Source organism: Phodopus roborovskii, unplaced genomic scaffold (genome assembly GCF_943737965.1).
Source record: "Phodopus roborovskii unplaced genomic scaffold, PHOROB, whole genome shotgun sequence".
In the NCBI taxonomy this organism is placed as follows: Eukaryota; Metazoa; Chordata; class Mammalia; order Rodentia; family Cricetidae; genus Phodopus; species Phodopus roborovskii.
In genome coordinates, this window is record NW_026126525.1 from 9,829,011 (window position 1) to 9,839,198 (window position 10,188).

Consider the following 10,188-nt stretch of genomic DNA (forward strand, 5'->3'; position numbering starts at 1 on the left):
GTGCAGCTTCCTTGAATTTCACAGGACTTTACAAAAGCCCTGTGTGTTCATTCATACTCACTATTATGTATGATAACAAATGCAGGAAGAAGGTGGATCCTACTGAAGGAGGTACCTGCCCAAAGAGGTCAACTATCCTGGAAAGTCATTGAGCATTTGTGACCACACTCCACAAGCTGTGATCACCAAAATGCTCAAAATGGGAGAAAGTTATGCTTTAGATACATTTTGAGTTAAATAATTTAAAAGAAATACATAATTAATAGCCATGTAGCATATGAAAATTAGGGTGTTCATTTAGAAACTCAAAAATGCTTACCAAATCCCAATTCACTGATGATTTTTTTTTAATTTTCCTGCATAATTCAAATAACTTGCTTAGAAAGCCCCTTGGATTCTACCTGTTCTACTCTGGTTTGTCACTGCTGACATAGATATATAGATATAGATATGGATGTACATATATGTATATATATCAACACAGTTGTGAATGAACTAAAATTTAAGGAACACAGCTATTTTCTTTGGCTTCATTAGTTCACAGCTGTGTCTTGGACAAATATCAGCCTTTTTCTAGCTTAATTTCTTCATCAACAATATTAAAAAATTTAATCACAGAGTCCCTAAGCTACTTTTCAGTTCCAAAAGTATATGCTCACCAAAGGGGTGGGAGTGGAAGGAAGTAATTTCTAGACTTCTAAAATGAAATAAACCAAAAATCCCCCATAATTGAGTTTCTGCATTCTATCCTGTCTGCCAGAAGAGGAAGTCTTGGAATTTGGAAAGAAGCAACTGCATTTCCTTTGTATAGTGTTCTAGACAAGGCAGCTGACTTCAATTCTTAATCCTTCCAAGGTAACCTTCAGATTTCACTACATGACCACATGGGAATTATCACTATAGGCAATTGGATATAAGCTGTCAGGAAAAGCCCAGCCCGGGGAAGTACCACAAGGTTCTGGCTGAGGAGAACAAAGGGCCCAGTAACTGATGAGCCATCTTAATTAAACTCAGCCAAATACTTACAGAGGGAGGAGCTGCTCACAACTGTTGTGCAGTCCTTACAGCGAGTACCCAAGAAAGATGATATCTCAGTTTTAAACTTAAACAAAACCAAACCTGAGAGAAATACCTTAGACATCACACATCTAGGAAGAGGCAGAACTCTACTAAACAGTTTCCAGTTGTCCTTAGATCTTCACCTAGGCGAATTTCAAAGGTAAAGGCCTCCCACATATGCTATCATATTTAAATTAGCATCTGATGATTGCTGTTGTTGTGTCCATTTTTGAGTTAGAGAAACTGAGACTTGCAGAGGACATAAGACTTCCCCTTAAAAACCAGTAGAGGCAAAGCTAAATCAAAACCAAGTTTACATGATACTGAAAGCAATCCCTATAGATTTTACTTATTATTGTTTTATGTGCAAGTGCAGGTATGCACATGCCACAAGGCAGGGGTGTATGTGTGTGTTTGTTTGTGTGAGTGTGTGTGTGTGTGTGTGTAGGTCAGGAGACAATTTGGGGGGAGTTGTTTTGTAGTCTCCTTCCATTGTAAGTTCCAGAGACTAGACTCAGATCATCAGACTTACATGTGATGCCTTTACCCATTGAGCTATTGCATTTTCTCCCAAAGTCTGTTTACCCTCGAGCATTGACAAAATAATTCACACTCAAGTTCTGCTCATTCACTGATCATGCAAAACTATTTTATCCATTCATAAGGCCTTTCTTCTTTCTCTAAAACTGAGGTCAGGATTTTATAAAAATCAAACTGTTTAAGCCCTTAAAAAAAGCATTCCTTGATCTACATTTGATTCAAAGGAATGAACAGCGCTCCACAAGAGGAAAGAGAATGAAGAAAAAGAAGACAAGATACATTCTCATCCTGAAACATGGACCAATGAAGATGCAGGGAAGACAAAAATCACAGTTACAATGTATTTTCCAGATCAAAGGGTACAACTGAAAGACTCTAATATTCTTTGCATGGTGGATAAAAATACATCACGAATTTTCAGAGAACTAATAAAGTACTGAATATTCCAGAAGATTTTAAATTGGTAATCACAATAGTATACGCCCTCCCACTAACAGTGGGAGGTAGAAGGCAATGGGGAAAAATTTTCAATGACTTCATGGAAATCACTCACAACCCAGAAAGAGAAGGCAGCCTTCATATTCTTCATATTAAGAAAAAATGTAGACCAAAGCCAAGATAGTTTAAGAGCATAAAGTCTAACTAGCTGACCTACACTCCAAGGAAAACTAAAAGTAATGTCTCTTCTGAGCTTGGTAAGCACACCAAGAAAGTGGAAAACCAAGGAACCCAGACTTGACATTCAGTGCAGGTGGATGGATACATATGGAAAGAGCCAGGACAGCAGCTATGTGGCTGGCCCAGAAAAAAAAAAAACTGGGACATTGGGGGAGCATCTCACATAATTACTAGAAAGAGATTCCTGGGGGGGTCATCAAGACACCTGAGGTTTATAACCTTACTGATACCAACATAAGAATTTGGTCAGAGGATTAGGAATAAATTATAGCACATAGCACATATATATAATGTCTTCTCATGTTGCCTGACTATTTTTGTTGAAGTACAGGAAATTTTAAGAAGGTACATCCTCTCCCAGAGTAATTCTGCTTCTAGTGGACAGTCTTAATCCCTCTAGACCCATGGTCCTCAACCTTCCTAATGCTGTGACTCCTTGATACAGTTCTTCCTGTTGTTATGGTTGATTCCAACCATAAAATTATTTCTTTGCTACTTCATAATTGTAATTTTGCTGCTGTTATGAATCATAATGCAAATATCTGACATGTAACCTTCAAGGGGGTCATGGCCCACACGTTGAGAACCACTGCTCTACACCAGACTAAGGTTCAGTTCAGTTTTTGAGAGACCAATACCTTATCTGTTCATTTTTACATCCAAAAGGACAGCCCTGCAGGTTCTCAAATCAAAATCTGAAGCATTTTACTTGTCTTCTTTCCTGGCAGGTCCAGATCCCATTCCCCTGACCTCCACTGTATTAAAGATGTATACTGGGCTCTCTCCTACAGCCGATCAAGATATCAAAAGGAAAGTAGGACAAGAGGAGGAAAGTGGCCCAGGCCCTGCCTCTGTGAAGAAGTAGGAGGCCAAAAAGGTGGTGAAAAAGCCCTGGACAGGTCATCCAGCCGTGAAAAGACTTTTTGTCAAATGGACCCACTACATCCTGCTGCAATAGTAAATGGCTACCCTCAATAAAGGAAGTACCTCCTTCCATTGACCAGTTCACCGCGACCATCAAGTCACTAACCAACCGTTGAGACTTGCCCACAAGTACAGATGAGAGACAAGGAAGAAGCAGCCAAGGCTGCTGGCCCATGCTGAGAAGAAAAGCTGCTGGCAAGGGGATTGTCCACTAAGAGGCCACCTGTCCTTCAAGCCAGGGTCAGTATGGTCACCACCTTGGCAGAGAACAAGAAGGCTCAGCTTGTGGTGATGACACATGATGTAGACCCTATCAAACCAGTGGGTCTCCTGCTTGCCCTGTGTGGCAAGATGGAGGTCCCTACTATATCAAGAAGGTCAGATGAGCAACTGCTCACAGGAAGACATGCCCTCAAGCAGGTTAATCTGGAAGACAAAGGCTCTCTGACTAAGCTGGGGGAAGCTATCAGGACCAAGAACAGTAACAGATACAATGAGATCTGCCTGCCACTGTGGAGGTAATGTCCTACACCCAAAACCTGTGGTTCGTACTGTTAAGTTGGAAAAGGCAAAGGCCAAAGAACTCACCACTAACCTGGGCCAAATGTACACTATGTTTTCTGCACATCAATATAATTTTTAAATTGCCCTTCGAAGGGAAATAATGTGTGTTTGATTTTTCTCCCAACTACTGATTTTGGGTCCGTTCTCTCCTACATCTCAGGCCTCTAACTTCTCTTAACAAGTTACACATGTCTTTAAATCGAAGCTGCATTTTAAGATTTATTTTATTTTTTAATTATTTGTGTGCGGGTGTGGTGTGTGTGCACGCCTCCTGTGCATGGATGCCTTCAGAGAACAGAAGAGAGCATTGGATCCCCTGGAGCTAGAGTTACAGGTAATTATCCACCCAGTGAGGGTCCTAGTGAGCTCAGGTCCTCTGGAAGAGCAGCAAGCACCCTTAACCACCACTGTACCATCTCTCCAGCCTCACTAGTTGCTTCTAACTAATGGAAGAATTGATATAAGATAGCAATCTAGCAGTGTCCAAAAAGAATTCCTCCATTTTTTCTAAATGAAATCCAAAATAAAAGCTTTTCCCCCCTCCATGTCTCACTTCATCTTATCCCTGAACCACACTCACTTCACAAAGGTAACAAGAATAGCATTTGTGATCAATAAGGTTAAAAGCCCAATTCCAACTTCTCTGAGAGGAGAATTTCTTCTAAAAAACATCTCTAAAAGGACCTCCCGACCCATCACCCAATATTTAATCTTCAGCTCTAATGTTTGTCCATTCTAGAAAAAAACAACACAATACTTCCTTTCTCACAGAAAAAAAGGTCAGAATGTTCCTCCCCCACCCATCTCTCCCAAAAATTCGACAACTATAAATGACCTTAAAGACAGTCTAGTTCAACATTATAAATTACAATGTAGGAAAGTAGGGCTACATCTGTACAAGTTCTCACTGAGGGCATGTGAAATATATAATGAAATGAAAACAGAACTTTTTGTTAAAGATATAAATAACATAGAATACATCAAACAGCCAGAAAAGCTGGGTCTGTAGCAGATCTCTAAAAACAAAGAAAAAATTTAACATAATTAAATACCTGAAGTTATTAAGAAATTGTTAGGAGAACTCATCTTGGTCAGATTTATAAATTACCATCTATGTGTGTATATTAAAATAGCTATTGATAATGTGTAATATGTTACCAGAATGTACTTGAAAATACTTTAAGATGAGAAGAAATGGATAGGTCAGAGATGAAATAAACTGGCTATTAGATATCACTAATACATTGGGATTCATTAATCCATTCTCTTGTGTTAGTTTGTAATTTCAGAAAAAAAATAAAGATAAAAATAAAACTGGAAATAGGTTACACAAAAAAGCTCATCTCTGTTGAGGTTTTACTGACAATTAAAAAAAATAATAATAATCACCAAGCCAATGAATGAAAGGGGCTGGAGATCATATACAAGCCATGTGTGATGATATCTGCCTTTAATTCCTGCACTTGGGAGGCAGCGGGAGGCACATTTCCATGAGTTCAAGACCAGTCTGGTCAAAGCAAGTTCTGTTACAGTCAAGGTTACATAGAGAGATCATGTATGAAGAACAAAAACCAGATATAGATAAAGATACAGACATAGATATATAGACATAGATGTAAATCTCTCAATATAGCTCATCTAATATCTCCAAATAACAAACCTCAGCCACACCCTCATATATCATTCACTTTCTCATAACCATCTCCTTTAATCCTCAGAATGGCCCTAGGTAATAAGGACCAAAAATATTCTTCCTTTATAGCAAGAGTAATTGAGGCTCAGAGAGATGAAGTCATTTGTCCAGGCGAGCGAGCCACAGGGAATTATTACATAAACAGCTGTGATCTTTTTATCCAGGCTGAAACAAATCAATCCTGATTTTGAAAGCAGACAATCCATGAGACTATTTGGTTCAAAGACATTGCTTCACCCACTGGATATATCCTCTATACACATCTGTCATGTCGCTGACCCTAGGTTAGTTCTCCCTGATCCTCCGACAACATCCTCACCAAATGCTGGTATGGAGCTCTCTAGACCTGGACCTCAACTGTTCTCCACAGCCATTTTTCTTTAAGCTACACTCTACATGTGGGTGAAATAAAAATGCCAACTGGAGTGGTGCTCACTGGATGTGTCGACCACTATTGCTGCTCAGGGTATGATGATGAAAGGTTAGGTAACATCAATGTGATGTCAGCACCTCCAGTGGACCTGGAGTTAATAACACCCGCACCACCTATAGAAGAAAGGTGTGGTACTGGTTGGCCAGGCAAAGCCTGGAAGCTCCTGCCTTAAGGGACACCAGTGTTCACACAGCACATGCATCACCAATGATATCCAGAACCTACAGGCTGCTGGCTACCATCGATAGAAGCACTCACTGTACCAAGGATTGTCACTGGGCACTTGATTCTACTACCGGTGTTAACTCTCTAAACTGAAGCCCATTTTCTAATACCTGCTCTACTTATGAGAGGTCGGAGGAATGGGCAGCCACAAAGTACCCGTTAGTAACCACTATACACATCATACAACATTCTCTCTCTCTCTCTCTCTCTCTCTCTCTCTCTCTCTCTCTCTCTCTCTCTCTCTCCCTCCAAACCTGGATGCTTATGTTAATGTCATGCACAAAGTGAGAATATAGACATCCATCAATGCCAAGATGGCAAATGCCAATCATGAAGCAACTTTCCCTGGACAGAGTGCAGATTCCTCACACAGTGCCTGCACTGCCCCTTACAGTCACCTCCATTTCTAAGACAGGATATTCTCACTACTTGGGGTGAACAATCAAGTGGAAACATCACTCTGGAGGAGAAACAGTATTAGCAATCAACAATAAAAAACAAATCTATACTCTCCGAGAAAAAGCTACACAACCAAATATCTTTTCTTTATATTAAAAGAAATATGCACCTATGCAGCTGCTAACATGCACACAAACATGGGTATAAATAAATAACATTTGATAAGCAAGAATGGATTCAATACACCCCAACCGCCACCTCCATACACAGTACAGTAAGACCTATAAACAGCCACTGGACATTTTCTTCAGGCCATGTAATAGATGACATTAGACTGTCATAAGTTTCATATCTTTTCTTTTCCAGAGGGGGAGAAAGTGAATCCAAGGATGACAAAAGCCACTTAAGTACAGCCGAGCCCTTTTGGTTCAGAAAATCCTAAGTGGTTGACATGAGAACCTTCTCAAGACAAAACTGTGAGGAGGTCTTGGGAGACCTCTTTTCTATTCTGGCTCAGATGTCTGTACTGGTATCCAGTCCTCTGTGAGTGCTTCTGTGGAGGCCTGCCAGTCTATATATCAGCATCCCTCCCAGAGTGGGCATCCAATAGCAAAAGGCAATTCCCCTTGGCTAGCAAGCCCCAAGCCTTGCATTTGATCCCAGCACCAGAAGAAGACCAAAGGCTTCCTGTCTAACACAAAGAATGCTTCCTGGTTGAGGAGCTGGGCAGACAGGGTGGGAAATCCTGCCAAAGGGAGCCGGTGAATTCAGTGTAACAGCTCCAGCTGGTCCTATGTCAATTCTCCAGGTGACACACAGAGAGGGCAGGACAGCACAGTATCAAAATGCTTCCCAGCTCAAAGGCTTATTGCCACTAACTCCCTGTGGCCTTCACCAAGTCATATATATCATCCCTCTGAGCCTCTTCCTCAACAGGCCTGGAGAGATGAGAGGTGCTGTCTCTACATAAAGAGGCTTCCACTCTGGAGCAATACAGTCAAATTCCCCTAAGATGACTCTCCTCTGGGCACCCCCAATTCTCATCTTAAAAAAGTACAGCCAATTCTCATTACTTGTTGATTCCGTATTTAGGGATTCACCTATGAATAAGAACATACTTGAAGCCTAAAATCAATATTTATAACCCTTTTTGTGGCATTGGTGTGCTTATACAGAAAAGCAGGGAAAACTGAGTCTCCCCAATTCCCAGACGGAGGTCTAACCAGGCAAACACTCTGTTTTCTTGTTTCAGCCCTCGTGCTGTATTTAAGTGTCCGTTTGCAGTCTTTGGGAATGGGTGGTTGTTGTTGATGACAATGATGATGATGACGATGATGATGATTTTACATGTTGAAGTGGCCCCAGACACAGCCATGAAGAGCTATCTAGTGCTCCCAAATACAAGAGGCAGTCTGTGTCCTCTAGAGAAAGTACATGTGTTAGACAGACTTCATGAGCCGCATGTGCTGTCGATTATGAGTTCAGTGATAACAAATAGCAACGTATAGTAAATAAGATGTTGTTAAGCAAAATACATTCAATGAAGCTGGGTATTGATCAGCTGAAACTATGAGATCAGGAGGCCCCAGGCTAGGAAGAAATACAGGCCCGAGACTGTATTTCTCCTAATAGCATCAGTTCGGTGTCTGATAATTATTTGCTACTGCAAATGAGAATCGACTAAGCATCATTAACTCAGTGTATACAGACTTCCCCATACAGTTGTACAGAACGGTATATGGTACCCTGGAGTTGTACAGTATATGACCTCCTAACCACATATAGCAGTGCTGCCCTTTAGATATGGTCTGGTTTAAATGAACACAGACACAGACACACACACACACACACACACACACACACACACACACACACACACACAATGTGTGTGTCCGTGCAGGCAGTGTATGTAAGTCCTGGAGCCCATAGACTGGCATGGGTGTCTTTCTCTATTGAGTCTCGACCTGAAGCAGAAGCTCACTAACCTGACTTAATGGCTGACCAGTGAGCTCCAGGGATGCACCTACCTCCCCTCCCCCACCATCCCACTGCTAAGATTACAGGTGCCTGCTGTCAATGGACCTAGATTTACAGGGGTGATGGGGACCTAGATTTACAGGGGTCCTAATGTTTTCCAGCAGGTATTCTATCTACCAAGCTATCTCTCCCACCTCCAGCATACCAAAACTTACAAGGAAAAAGAAATAGCTTTTCTATAGCTCAGGACAAAAATTATTTCGGGTAGCCTGGGTCTTGAAAAGGGTGTACCCTGAAGGGTATCTTAGGTTCACATAAATACTCTGCATTTTGAAAGACATACCTAAAATGTTTCTACGCTTTTCTCCTCAGATCAGTCAGCAACTGTTGTTAATAACTGTGGATGGCACTCTCATGGGGAAGCACTCTGCCAAAAGCAGACCAGTGCAGTAAATAATTCAAACACGCACCTGAAACTCCTCCCAGGGAGACACACTGGAACATTTTGAAAGCAAAAGAACAACATGAGCCAGTAAAGGGGAACCCTAAAAGAGACTATAACAGGGAAAGGGGGAGAAAGAAAGAGCCAAGAATAAAAGACAAAAGTTGACAATCACAGAAAGAGCTTAGGAAGTAACAGTCACTTTTAACAGGCATCCGCAAGGGATGGTCACACTTTATTTAAGATGGCAAGGTGGGGGGTGGACCTTTTTTTTAATCATAGAGCTTGCTACTATGACCTCCAGTAAGGCCAGGCCAGTCTCACCTCAGATGCTATAACAATTGCAGACTGCAAAGCCCGCTAACACTCAGCTGCCCCTTGAGGTTGTCAAGACTGCAGAGGAGTATTCTCCTACACTGAACCTCACCCGCATGGCTTAGCTAAATGACTGCCATTAAATGATTAACTTTTAAACCTCAGGTTCCACATTTACAAAAAGAAAATCCTTGCAACACCTACCACACAGGGTTGTTTTAAAATAAAGGGCCAGGGAGAAGGCTCAATGTGTAAGGGCAACTGCCATGCAAACCTGATGGTTGTATTGAACCCCCAAGACCCACATAAAAACCTGGGTGTGGGGGAAGCCGGCACTCCTTTGGAAACTGGAGGCAGAGACAGGAAAATCAGCTAAAAGCTGGTGGCCGGCTAACCTACAGTCCAAAATACAACAACCAAAACAAGTACCAGCAAAGGACCCAGCCCACCTCTCAAAAGGCTGCCCTGTGACCACCACACGTGTGCTCTGGCATGTGCAACAAATGCTCATGAATACACACAAATAAAAAGTTAATCTTAAAGATTAAGACTAACAGAAAGCCTGGAGTGTATGTCAGTGGCGAAGGCTCGGCTTCACAAGTGCAATGTTCTGAGTTCGATCCCCCGTGCCCACCCGACAGCAGAAAATTAAAGGAGAGGGCTGAGAGTGTAATAACCTCCTGCACCCCAGCACTTAGGAGGGTGAAGTGGAGTGTGAACATGAGGTCAGCTGCACACATCAAGATGGTGTCAGGATAAACCACTGAGTGAGATAAATGCAAATCAGATGCCAAATATCACAGCCAGGATGTTTAAAATGTTATAATCTGGTCTTGTGTGTCATTCCAGAGCACTGGCCGCACATCTCAGAACCCTTTCTAGAGTTCAGAGTTATCAACCATGCAAGAAGTGATCTGGCAGCAAATAGATCAGACTGGG

The 10,188-nt window shown here is 41.7% G+C and overlaps 1 pseudogene; it reads left to right on the plus strand.

Annotated features, from left to right (window-relative positions):
• Nucleotides 1-3,043: 3,043 nt before the first annotated feature.
• LOC127232429 (60S ribosomal protein L7a-like) lies at nucleotides 3,044-7,869 on the plus strand (annotated as a pseudogene).
• The last annotated feature ends 2,319 nt before the right edge of the window (nucleotides 7,870-10,188 follow it).